Source organism: Lissotriton helveticus, chromosome 5_1, assembly GCF_964261635.1.
Source record: "Lissotriton helveticus chromosome 5_1, aLisHel1.1, whole genome shotgun sequence".
Taxonomy (NCBI): Eukaryota; Metazoa; Chordata; class Amphibia; order Caudata; family Salamandridae; genus Lissotriton; species Lissotriton helveticus.
In genome coordinates this window covers 1639924119-1639936314 of record NC_136065.1, presented here as the reverse complement: position 1 = coordinate 1639936314, position 12196 = coordinate 1639924119, and the positions used below count along the sequence as shown (strand labels likewise).

Here is a 12196-nt window from a genome sequence, read left to right as displayed (position 1 = left end):
ACTGGCGGAGCGTGAACAGGATTTGCATATTCTGGGACTGTGTCGTCCAGATAGGACGAAATAAAAATATCAGCTGCGGTCGGTTTGTGACGTAGCTTGGTCGGAACTAATGGTGGCGGGAAATTACTGGATGCCTCCGGGGTCGCTTTTGGCAAGCCCTCAGCAAGAAGAGGATACATACCCTTAATAAGGGCATGCCTCTGTCTGTCTGACTGTTCGGCTTTGACTCGTTCACCTATCTCGATTAATTCTCTTTCTTGGGCTCGTTCTTGGGATTCTCTACTTAGTTCTGACTTTCTGATTTCTTTTTCGGTTCTTTTATGAGCTTCTTTGCGCCATAGCTCGATGGCGTCTTTCTGTGATTGTCTGGCTTTCTTTTTCCATAATGCCTCCTCTACTCGCATGATGCATTCGGCATCCCATGTACCCGATACGGGCCATCTATACTTTTCTTCTAACTGTTTGGTATACTCTACCCATAAATCTAGATACAATATGGCACTTATGCCATGCCTCTGATACATAAAATGACCTGGACTGTCCCTGGGCGGGACAGGAACTGCTTCTTCTAACAAACCCTTTCTAGTTTTTAACTGACGTAATCTCGAAAAGAGAGACATTGTAAACTTGAATCGGAACACAATACAATAAACAAGGAACAATAACAATTGGGAGAACAATTCAGGCATACCACGACATTGAAAATACATTGAACAACATCATAACATTACAGTTCGGACAGAATATTACCTGGAATACTGAGAACAGAAACACAAGAATTTCTCGAGAACGGAACAGACTAGAGTTACTGGATGCACTGCTGAAACAGTACGGAACATACCGGTCCCATAAAGGGACGCATCAAGACCCGTATCCACCTAGGTGAACACTTCGTTTGTGGGCTTGGGTACCACCAACCCACGGACCAGGAGTCAATTTAGACTGACCCTGTCTAGATACTACCCCAGTAATGGTACTCACCGGGCAGCAAGAACGGAAAGCTTCGGACTGGACTGGACTGCTTACGACGACGGACGACGAACTTCGGACTTTAGTTACGGGTGGGCCTCCGGATACCTCGGACCTTGGACTCTTGGCTTGGGCTCTGGTCGGGACTCGCCGCGTTCCTCCACCGTCTCGTTTGGATGCTGGACCGCCTCCTCCGTCTCCTCCGTGGGCCTGAGGGATACTTGAGCAGAAATATCTGCTACTGCGCAGAAGAGTTCCGTCACGACTGCAGAGGGTCAGGGGGTCGGCGTGGCTTCACCGACGCGTGGGGAAAGGGCAAGTCCCTGTTCGGGCGCCATTATGTGGTAAATAAATAAATAATACCCTATTTTTGACTAGACATATATCATAACAGATAGCTCAATAAATAAGAGTCAAGATTCGAGGTAGTAGGAGTTTTGCAGGTTTAATACAGCATAAGGACAGGAACAGGACAACCTGCATAGGAATAGGATGACAGGGCCCAGCAGCGGCTGGGTCTGGGATGAGCGCGCTAACTTTTAATAACAATACACGAGCATATATACATAGCGCGAACACATAACATTACATTGCAGTAGGCGTAGCAGTGGGTGGAGCAGAAGGCGTGACGCGTAGCAGTCGAGAAAGATAAGAGTAAAAATAGGTGTAACTGGGCGTATACATAGACATGTGGTGCAGACGTAACAGGATATGTCATGAATGGGGCGGTAACATAGGAGGGGGCTACCTAAGGAGCCGGGACCTCTAACCTGGTGGTGCGCGAAAACTGGCAATGACGTGTTACTAGGAGAAGCTGGGGGCTATGAACTCTGTGCTAGGAGCAGAGACTAAAGTCTGGAGGGTCGGAGCGACATGTACCTAAACCCTATCTGGTATCTAATGTTTAGGGAACATGTTGATATAAACTAGAAGTCATGAGGGGAAAAGCTAATTGACTCTAAGACCAGAGCATGCATTTATTCTACATGTAGTGCGTGATGAGGAATATTAAATGACCATTAAATACAGTATTTCTCTTAACATAGAGACGTGAAGGCTAGACAATGACGGAAACTATTGATGCAGTTCAGTAGCTTAGGAATGCAGAGAAGGAGGACTAAACTGATAGCTGGAATCATAACATAGTCTTGGCAGACTCAGAGGCAGAGCCAAGTTGCACCGGGCACTGCGAGGCAGGAAGTAAGTGAAGGGTCGAGGATACAGGTGGGGGCTGGATCGCTCCTCAGCGAGGCTTCAGGAGACAGGAGCTGAATCTGATGTCCGGGCCCTGTTGAGGCCTAGAAACGGGGACTTTATAATGAAATAACGTGCACACTGAGAAACGTGGCAACGTAACTTTACATAAGCCTGATATTCGTAGTATTCACGAGGACTGGAAACTAGCATACTAGAGGTGGACACAACTATAATTGCGTCTTGAATCGGACATGGGGAATAACATATGCATATTGGTCATGCACACATAACATATGATGGATGACACGTAGGGACACAGAACATGACAAAATTTACTTTTCCACATGGGCCACTGTCATAATCAGCACTTCTAGAAATAGAAATAGCCCTTATAGAACTTAGAATAAGTATAGCAAAAAATATAACAGTTGTAAATCACATCCAGTAACTACTGGGGACAGGTAAGTACCACCTACGCAACCCTAAACACCTTAGGAGAATGTCACGCAGGGGACCAGGACCTCACTAGGACCACCTGTACTAAAAAGAACAACCACCTAAGTATCACACAGCATTTAGGGGTCTAGGAAAGAACACATTACCCATGATGCATAAATATACATTCAGAGGAGTAGTAAAGGGAAACACATGATGTATAAACCTACACATTCAGCGGTGTTAAGAATAAAGCACATGATGCAATAAAAATACATTCAGAGGTACCAGAACAATGCAGTAGCGCAAAAGTCACATGATGTCTAAAAACATTCAGAGGTGCAGGAATAAAAACCATACAATTGCGCAAAACCTTACATAAGCCACTACCTGTGGCAGTCCTTAGGCCAACTGGCCTTGTTGGGGCTAGAATGCCCTGAGTCTCAATGTCAGGGCGCGCTGCCATGCAGTGCCAGTCCAAGCACAAGCCTAAACGTGGTAGGTGCCCACTACTTGCTGGGCACCTGGGAACATCCCAGACCTAAACGGTGCTGCTGCCCACTAATTGCTGGGCAGCTGGGGAACTTCAAAACTGCGACAGGGCCCTCACTGACCCTTAGGCGCAAACTGCGCCACTGTTGGAGCCACACAGGCTCGGAACTGCGCACTTGGAGCCACACAGGCTCTTAAACTAGATATGGCCGTTGGAGCCCTCAGGCTCTGCACACACTGGCCCCTCGAGCCTCGCTGGGCTCGTAAATACATCTGCCCTCAAGAGCCTCTCTGGCTCTTAAACAAATGGATCACCTGCCCCTCTGGGCTCTAATCATAAGATGCCCTCAAGAGCCTCACTGGGCTCCAAATAATGTGAAGGCGGCCACGAGCCTCTCTGGGCCCGTCGATGAAGCAATGCCCCAGAGCCTCCCTCAGGCTCTCAGCAAAGAAATGCCCCACTGGTTGGAGCAGCCCCCCTGGCAACCAGGCCGCTCTGTCGACAAAGCAGCAAAACTGTCCCGCACTCAACGGGACGACGGGGCACTCCTCTTGGGCTGCTCTGAAGGCGCGGGCACCGACAGTGAGTCCCGACGCCCCCTCCACCACCCGGAAAACAGCTGCCCCACTCACCGGCTTGTCTTCAAGCCTTGGGGCAGTCTCCAGTCCTGGTGTCATCCGCGGCGGGGGCCAGGCACCGACAATGTGCCTCGGGCCCCCTCCGCCGCCATCACCTCTCCTCGCGGGGCTCTCCCAGCTCACATGGGAGCCCCGCTGCCTGCGATGGTCCTCACTCTCTCCGGGGCTCCCTCCTCTGCACGGGAGCCCCGCAAACACTGGTGCGGCGTTGCTGGCGGCCCCTGGGCTCTCCCTCACTCCTGGGAGCCCCGGGCCGCGGGAGGCCACGACTTGGCCGGCTCCTCACTGCGGGTAGCATCTCCGGTCTCCCTCGCGGCACGGGAGACCGGCAAGGCGGCAATGGCTTCCCCCCGGCAGGGGGAAGCGGAAAACACGTCCTTCCGGCCCCGGCCCCAACCAGGCGGCGGGCCGGACATCTTCTTCCGTTGTTTTCCCCCGGGCTGCGGTGGTGATTCAACGAGGCCATAACGAGGGGTGGGCACCCTCGAAATCAAAAATAAACATAGAAGCGAGGTGGGCACTCGCTAAATAATTAAATAAACAGCTTGGCACCCGTAAAATAAAAACATAGCGATGTCGGGCATGAAGCAGGGTGGCACCTGCAAAACCTCACGCAAAATGCGTGCTAGCGACACGCTCGCTACGGGTCCAAAATAAAGCGCTCCCATTGCGCTGGGGGCACTGACAGCACCCACAGGCCCCTAGAAATGACCCCCATAGCAAGAAGGGTCCACAGCAAAAGCAAGAGAAAGTTCCCAGAAGTCCAGGAATAAAAGAGGGAGCAGCATAGCCCCCAGCAGGAAAATCCTCCAGCATCCAGGGGCAGGGCAGTGCCCGCCCCTGGTAGATTCAAGTCGGAAACAAGAACATTTTGGAAGGGGACACAGCCCCTTCTTATACACAGAAACGTCTTTGAAGTCTTTGAAGTCTCAGTGTGAGAACCAGCTAGACTGGTTTAGAGGGAAGTCCCTTCAGTATCAGGGACAGAGGTGACAGTCGCCCAGCGGGGGGGTGGAGCCAGCATTGTGGCAGGCAGGCACAGCCCTTCACTATCAGGTGCTAATCTCCTCCCACTTCCCTGGCAGCAGATGCTGCCTTTCATCCACGAGCTGACTCAGACAACCATCTGGGGGCTCTGCAGCCCCTGTCACACTCAAACCAGACAGTCAATCCACAAGCAGGCCCAGGCACTCCTGGGCCAGGCTCACCAGCCAATCACGTGCCAGCAGTCTCACTGCACAAATATGCCCACTTCTAAAAGTGGCACTTCTAGACTAGACACAATCATGCCGCATACACCATTCTGCAGCATTCATTCTCCCGAGTTCGCACATATCAAACTCGACCCTGCACTCCCCACACATCAGGAACTACCATGGGCATACATATTCCCCATTCATTCCTATGGGAGGGCAGGTCACTCACCACACATACACAGAGAGCACACGCACTTTACACTGTACCACAGTGAAAAAGTGCGCAGAGGCCTAAAATCACCAACCCAGGTTCCAGAAACAGGCTAGGAAAAAGCAAAAAAGTCTAGGGGTGAACCTGCCAAAAGGGCCAGGTCCAACAGCCCACTTTTTTGAATTTGTGCTAAATCAGTCAAAAGCAATATAGGTCAAGAGGGAGACTTTTTTCTTGTTGCACTGTACTCATGAAACCATGAAATACACCATACATTTTCTCCACTCCGGCATTCATTTGACTGATCTGTGGCGCGTCCAAGTCCAGCTGAGGATCTTTCCTTAAGGTTACATGTGAGAGCCCACACCAGAGCAGAATGATTCTTCCAAACACAGGACCCACTTCAGAGCTCAGGAGGAAGCCCCTGCACCTCTGCCCTCTGCACCTTTCCCAGACTCCAGCACCAATGCACCCTTCCAACCCCACACCGCTGCACCCTTCTCTATTCCACACCGCTGCACCGTTCTCTCTTCCGCACCGCTGCACCCTTCTCTATTCCACACAGCTGCACCCTTCTCTACTCCACACCGCTGCACCCTTCTCTATTCCACACCGCTGCACCCTTCTCTATTCCACACCGCTGTACCCTTCTCTACTCCACACCGCTGCACCCTTCTCTATTCCACACCGCTGCACCGTTCTCTCTTCCGCACCGCTGCACCCTTCTCTATTCCACACCGCTGCACCGTTCTCTATTCCGCACCGCTGCACCCTTCTCTATTCCACACCGCTGCACCCTTCTCTATTCCACACCGCTGCACCCTTCTCTATTCCACACCGCTGCACCGTTCTCTCTTCCGCACCGCTGCACCCTACTCTATTCCACACCGCTGCACCGTTCTCTACTCCACACCGCTGCACCCTTCTCTATCCCACACCGCTGCACCCTTCCAACCCCACACCGCTGCACCCTTCTCTACTCCACACCGCTGCACCCTTCTCTATTCCACACCGCTGCACCCTTCTCTACTCCACACCGCTGCACCCTTCTCTATTCCACACCGCTGCACCGTTCTCTCTTCCGCACCGCTGCACCCTTCTCTATTCCACACCGCTGCACCGTTCTCTATTCCGCACCACTGCACCCTTCTCTACTCCACACCGCTGCACCCTTCTCTATTCCGCACCGCTGCACCGTTCTCTCTTCCGCACCGCTGCACCCTTCTCTATTCCACACCGCTGCACCGTTCTCTATTCCGCACCGCTGCACCCTTCTCTATTCCACACCGCTGCACCCTTCTCTATTCCACACCGCTGCACCATTTTCTCTTCCTCACCGCTGCACCCTTCTCTATTCCACACCGCTGCACCCTTCTCTCTTCCGCACCGCTGCACCCTTCTCTATTCCACACCGCTGCACCCTTCTCTATTCCACACCGCTGCACCCTTCTCTATTCCACACCGCTGCACCGTTCTCTCTTCCGCACCGCTGCACCCTTCTCTATTCCACACCGCTGCACCCTTCTCTATTCCACACCGCTGCACCGTTCTCTATTCCGCACCGCTGCACCCTTCTCTATTCCACACCGCTGCACCCTTCTCTATTCCACACCGCTGCACCGTTCTCTCTTCCGCACCGCTGCACCCTTCTCTATTCCACACCGCTGCACCGTTCTCTATTCCGCACCGCTGCACCCTTCTCTATTCCACACCGCTGCACCGTTCTCTATTCCGCACCGCTGCACCGTTCTCTATTCCACACCGCTGCACCCTTCTCTATTCCACACCTCTGTACCCTTCCCAGGCCATACACCACTGCACCTTTCCCAGCCTCCACACCTCTGCAGCTTTCCCAAACCCCATGCCACTGCACCCTTCACAGCCACCACACCTCTGCACCCTTCTCTGCAACCTTCGCAGCCCGCACCTCTGCACCCTTCTCTGCAACCTTCGCAGCCCAGCACCTCTGCACCCTTCCCAGCCCACACAGCTGTGTACCCGTTTAAGCCCCTAGGCCTCCACACCTCGGCACCCTTTCCACCGTCCTTTCTAAAAGCTGGAATGTGTTCATGATTATCAATCATTAATTAATTATATAATCATATAAGAGAAGATTGACAACCTGGCCTAACCCCTCACCGCAGACTTATACCACGCCCCCCATATGCACCATGGGCTGTGCATGTGTCATTTTGTTCCACACATGTGAAGCACACGTGACTTCATGACCTACACTGTCTATGTGACAGAAGAGTTCCTTGTTACTCTGTGGTGTAAACCAACTCCATAAGAAAGTCTAACCAACTCATCATTTCCCAAATTCAGGCCACATTAAAGCGGTCAATGTGTAAGTATAAGAACATTAATAAATACTAGATCTCAACGGTTTTTAGCTGCTAAAACATGCTGCCTTCAGCACGCTGCTCGTACAGATTGTAGTGTGGGACACGTAATGAAATGTGCCTGTCTATATGTCCTTCAGACCGCTCGCCTAAGATCCACTTACCGTCCATTCTGCATGTGCCGTGCCATCAATACTGCTCTGCAAACCCACACACCCTTCTTACCTTGCTGCTGACATCAAACCGCAGCCGGTCAGCAGCGACATGTGACCCTCGCTGCTCGGTGCTCTCTCCCAGGACGCGGCGGAGGGCAAAGTTTAGGAGGTGGGTAGCGGTATGTTTCACCATACAGGACAAGCGCTGCATCTGAAAACAAAGGAGTGTCGGTCAACTCACAGGGAAAGATCACAGGAGCAGGCACTAGAACAGAGAGGAAAGGAGAGGAGCTAGACAGGAAGTGTTTAGTAACAGGCACAGGGGAGACTAACAAGGAAAGATCATAGGAGCAGGCACTGGAACAGAGAGGAAAGGAGAGGAGCTAGACATGAAGTGTTTAGTAACAGGCACAGGGGGGGACTAACAAGGAAAGATCAAAGGAACAGGCACTGGAACAGAGAGGAAAGGAGAGGAGCTTGACAGAAAGTGTTTAGTAACAGGCACAGGGGGGACTCACAAGGAAAGATCATAGGAGCAGGCACTGGAACAGAGAGGAAAGGAGAGGAGCTAGGCAGGAAGTGTTTAGTAACAGGCACAGGGGGGACTAACAAGGAAAGATCACAGGAACAGGCACTGGAACAGAGAGGAAAGGAGAGGAGCTTGACAGGAAGTGTTTAGTAACAGGCACAGGGGGGACTCACAAGGAAAGATCATAGGAGCAGGCACTGGAACCGAGAGGAAAGGAGCGGCGCTAGACAGGAAGTGTTTAGTAACAGGCTCAGGGGAGACTCACAGGGAAAGATCATAGGAGGAGGCACTGGAACAGAGAGGAAAGGAGAGGAGCTAGACAGGAAGTGTTTAGTAACAGGCTCGGGGGAGACTCACAGGGAAAGATCATAGGAGGAGGCACTGGAACAGAGAGGAAAGGAGAGGAGCTAGACAGGAAGTGTTTAGTAACAGGCGCAGGGGGGACTCACAAGGAAAGATCATAGGAGCAGGCACTGGAACAGAGAGGAAAGGAGAGGAGCTTGACAGGAAGTGTTTAGTAACAGGCACAGGGGAGACTCACAAGAAAAGATCATAGGAACAGGCACTGGAACAGAGAGGAAAGGAGAGGAGCTTGACAGGAAGTGTTTAGTAACAGGCACAGGGGAGACTCACAAGGAAAGATCAAAGGAACAGGCACTGGAACAGAGAGGAAAGGAGAGGAGCTTGACAGGAAGTGTTTAGTAACAGGCACAGGGGAGACTCACAAGGAAAGATCATAGGAGCAGGCACTGGAACAGAGAGGAAAGGAGAGCAGCTTGACAGGAAGTGTTTAGTAACAGGTACAGGGGAGACTCAGAGGCAGGGGAGAAAGAGAAAGTAGGAACAACAGCCAGAGTGTTAGGAAAAAGAAGTGACACCTAGAGAGACATGGAGAGTGCATGAGTAATATAAGGAACGAGGAATCATGACTGGCACAGAGTCAGTGCATACATTGAGTGGTGCAACAAGGAGTGAATAAAAGCAATAGTGAGAATATTGAAGGAGGACAGGCACAGAGGTGAATGGAAGATAGGAAACGGAGCAGGTGAGTCCAATACTGGAGAGCAGGGAAACACTGCCACGGTGAGACTAAGAAAAAAAGACAAGGAGAGGGTTGGAGCTACAGAGTGTAGAATGATGACTGAAACAGGTGGAGAGCCAGAGAAGGGAATGACGGCCGGGATGAGCGACATAAACTGTGCAGAATAAGAACAGGACAGGTGGGACACGGGGAGAGTCCCAAAGCACTGGACAAGATCTAAAGACCGCAGAGAGTTGAATCAGGAACCTAGAATCCAACTTCACTCCTCCTGAGACAATGGAGACCTAAAAACCCCAGTCCTGTGGACTGAATATCGGGTGTACATTTAAAAAAAGAATGTCTAAACATTTTTAAGCATTGCAGTTAAGCTCAGTTACTCCTTTTTAGGTCGAGCCTGGGCAGCGCAAGTGCTGCGAGGCATGCTGTATTGGAGTATGTACTTGAAGCCCCGCCCACTCTCCGCCCATATTTGTCACTGGCTTGTGTAATTGTCCTTCACAAATGCTTGCTTCTGATTCGTTATTAGGCTTGTTAGTTCCTCCTTGTCTTCATTTGTCACCTCCCATGAAGACTGGCCCTTTTACTTCGGTTGTTACACGGTACGTCTTCTTTAGTCTGTAAGCACTATTTTCTTTAATGAGTTTCTCTTACTGCAGGAGAGCAGGAGGGTCTCTCGTGCGTAGTTGTGACCACCGGCTTGTTTATTTAACTCGTAGCAAAACGGGAGCTCCTCAGGGCCATGGGAGACAGAAGGGGCAACTCAGCGATGCCTTCAAGCATTTGGAATGCAATAGGCCTCGCATTTGCAGGAGTTTAAGCTATTGGCATTGTTAATGACAATGCCTTTTATTTATGTTTTAAAAACCAAAACATAAATAAAAGACATTATCATTTTCAATGCCAATAGCTCAAACTCTTGTAAATGCGAGACTTACTGCATTGCAGGTGCTTGTGACACATACTCCCAGTCAAGATATAATGACAAAAGTTGTAAGTGATGGCCCATTACAAGGTGACTTACTGCCGGTCATGTTTTTAACACTTAAAACAAAGCACAATGCTTCTCTTGGTCAGAAACTGAAGCCCCCACCCTGAGATCACTTAAACCCCCTCCCCCCAGGCGAGCCTGCCCCCCTGTTTGAAGACCTCTGCTCTACAGTGACCAGGACAGAGATTATATGCCTCAATGGCACTACCATCCAATTGAATGTTGGTGACTTACCTACCTCGTCAATAAAGAGCATCACTCGGTCCCCAACTCGCAGGTTGTCTGACGCGGTCACTTCATGGACGACGTACCCTCCCGCCACATGAACGGCCTCCACCGGGTACAGAACATCCTAAAAAGAAGATTGAGGAGAAATGTAATCACAACAATATCCTGCAGGACTCATGTTCACCACATATTACATTTATAAATCAAAGCCTTGGGACTGGCTGAGCTAATCCTGACATTCAACAAACAGCTGCAACTATCAACGATACCTAAGGTTAATAATGTGAAATTAATGCTTCGCTCCTCCCAGACTGGATCTCAGGACCGCATAATGTTCAAGAAATGTAAGCTGGGATGAAAAGCTGGTACCAAAGATGGTACCAAACTTACGTCATGTTCTATATATAACTTATGTATAACTTTTAATGGATATTATCTTTATATTGATGTTTACATACTACCTCATACCATTGGGAACATTTACTATAACAATGCTTGTCAATAACTGCCTCATTTAATGTGAAGCGCTCTGATACCTAAGGGTCTTGTTCGCGCTATAGAAAACTCTTAAAATAAAATTAAATTAAATTAAAATAAAGCTCTTGGAATCTTTGTATGATCTGAAACTAGAACAGACATTCTGTATTCACTTGATAACTATAACTAAATAACTATTGAAAAATGATGCAGTCAGACCAGAAAATATAAGAAGAACAGTGGTATTTAGAGGGCTCTCCAAGAAGTAAGAGTGACCCGGCCATCCCCCCTTCCCGATGAAGAGAAGGAGTCTTACCTGCTGCTCCACTCGCATGAAGTATCCCGAGTCGTGCGCCTGCCCGCCCTGCTCCGCGTAGAAATTGGTTTGATCCAGGATTACTCCACAGCGCTCGCCTTCCTTCACCTGGGAGTGCAGCGCTTGGTCTTTGTAGAGGATGAGAACGGTGGCTTGGCAGGGGCTGAAGACTAGAGCGAGGAGAAAAAAACACGTATTTGTACAGAATTTAGAGAAGAGTTCTGAAGTTGGCTTCAATAAGAAAGAGATTTTATTTAAATCAACCAAGTGATGGAGCAAGGATTCGCATGTAACGCGACTTGCTTGTATTCAACCCTCTCGACATAGCGTTAATAAAATTAATCAACATGTTCGTATTACTAATATTGCATTACACTACATTTTGGGTATCTCGATGAAGCTTGCATATGTGCTTTTACTAATCGTAATCCGCTTGCAACTAAAATGGCTGCTTTTACGCGGGTGCTCTGCAAGGAGGAAACTTGAGAAGCTTAACTTAGTGTACGAACAAAGCTATCAATTTTTATACATGTCGCTTGCCCGTGGCCACAGCTGAATGTCGGCATCAAGAATTGCCATTCAGAAGTACCAATTGATCTTGGCAAGACACCTGGCCTGGGGTAAAGACGTCAGCATCAGTCACCGGTGAAAAACTTGAGATGAGGACTTTGGTATTGGTGGTACCGTATCAGGACCACTGGAGGGAGACACCACGGCTCACCACGGCTGTTGGTGAGAATATATCCCCGGGTCCCAGGATCGTAATTTGTCCCATTGCGGGTGCGGAGTTTGTCCAGTCCAGAGATCTCAGGTAGACCCATTCTATGTGTCAACGGTCATCCAGTGCTTAGAGGCCCAATTGTCCCTTGCCCGGTGGAAGTAGATCACCTGCCCAGATATCTTAAACTGTCCCAGGTCAGATATCAAAAGGTAACCCATCCATGCTTTCCTCTCTGCGTTCGGATACTTATACTTTTACT

General features: G+C 49.9%; 1 pseudogene across 1 annotated transcript in view; it reads right to left on the bottom strand.

Annotated features, from left to right (window-relative positions):
* LOC144755677 (alanine--tRNA ligase, mitochondrial-like) overlaps positions 1–12196 on the bottom strand; it is a 191697-nt pseudogene that overhangs the window by 99529 nt on the left and 79972 nt on the right. Inside the window, exons 12-14 of the transcript XR_013594951.1 lie at positions 11217–11386; positions 10434–10547; positions 7707–7847 (exon numbers count right to left, since the gene is read on the bottom strand). The product of XR_013594951.1 is annotated as an alanine--tRNA ligase, mitochondrial-like (transcript). The remainder of the gene's footprint in view (positions 1–7706; positions 7848–10433; positions 10548–11216; positions 11387–12196) is intronic.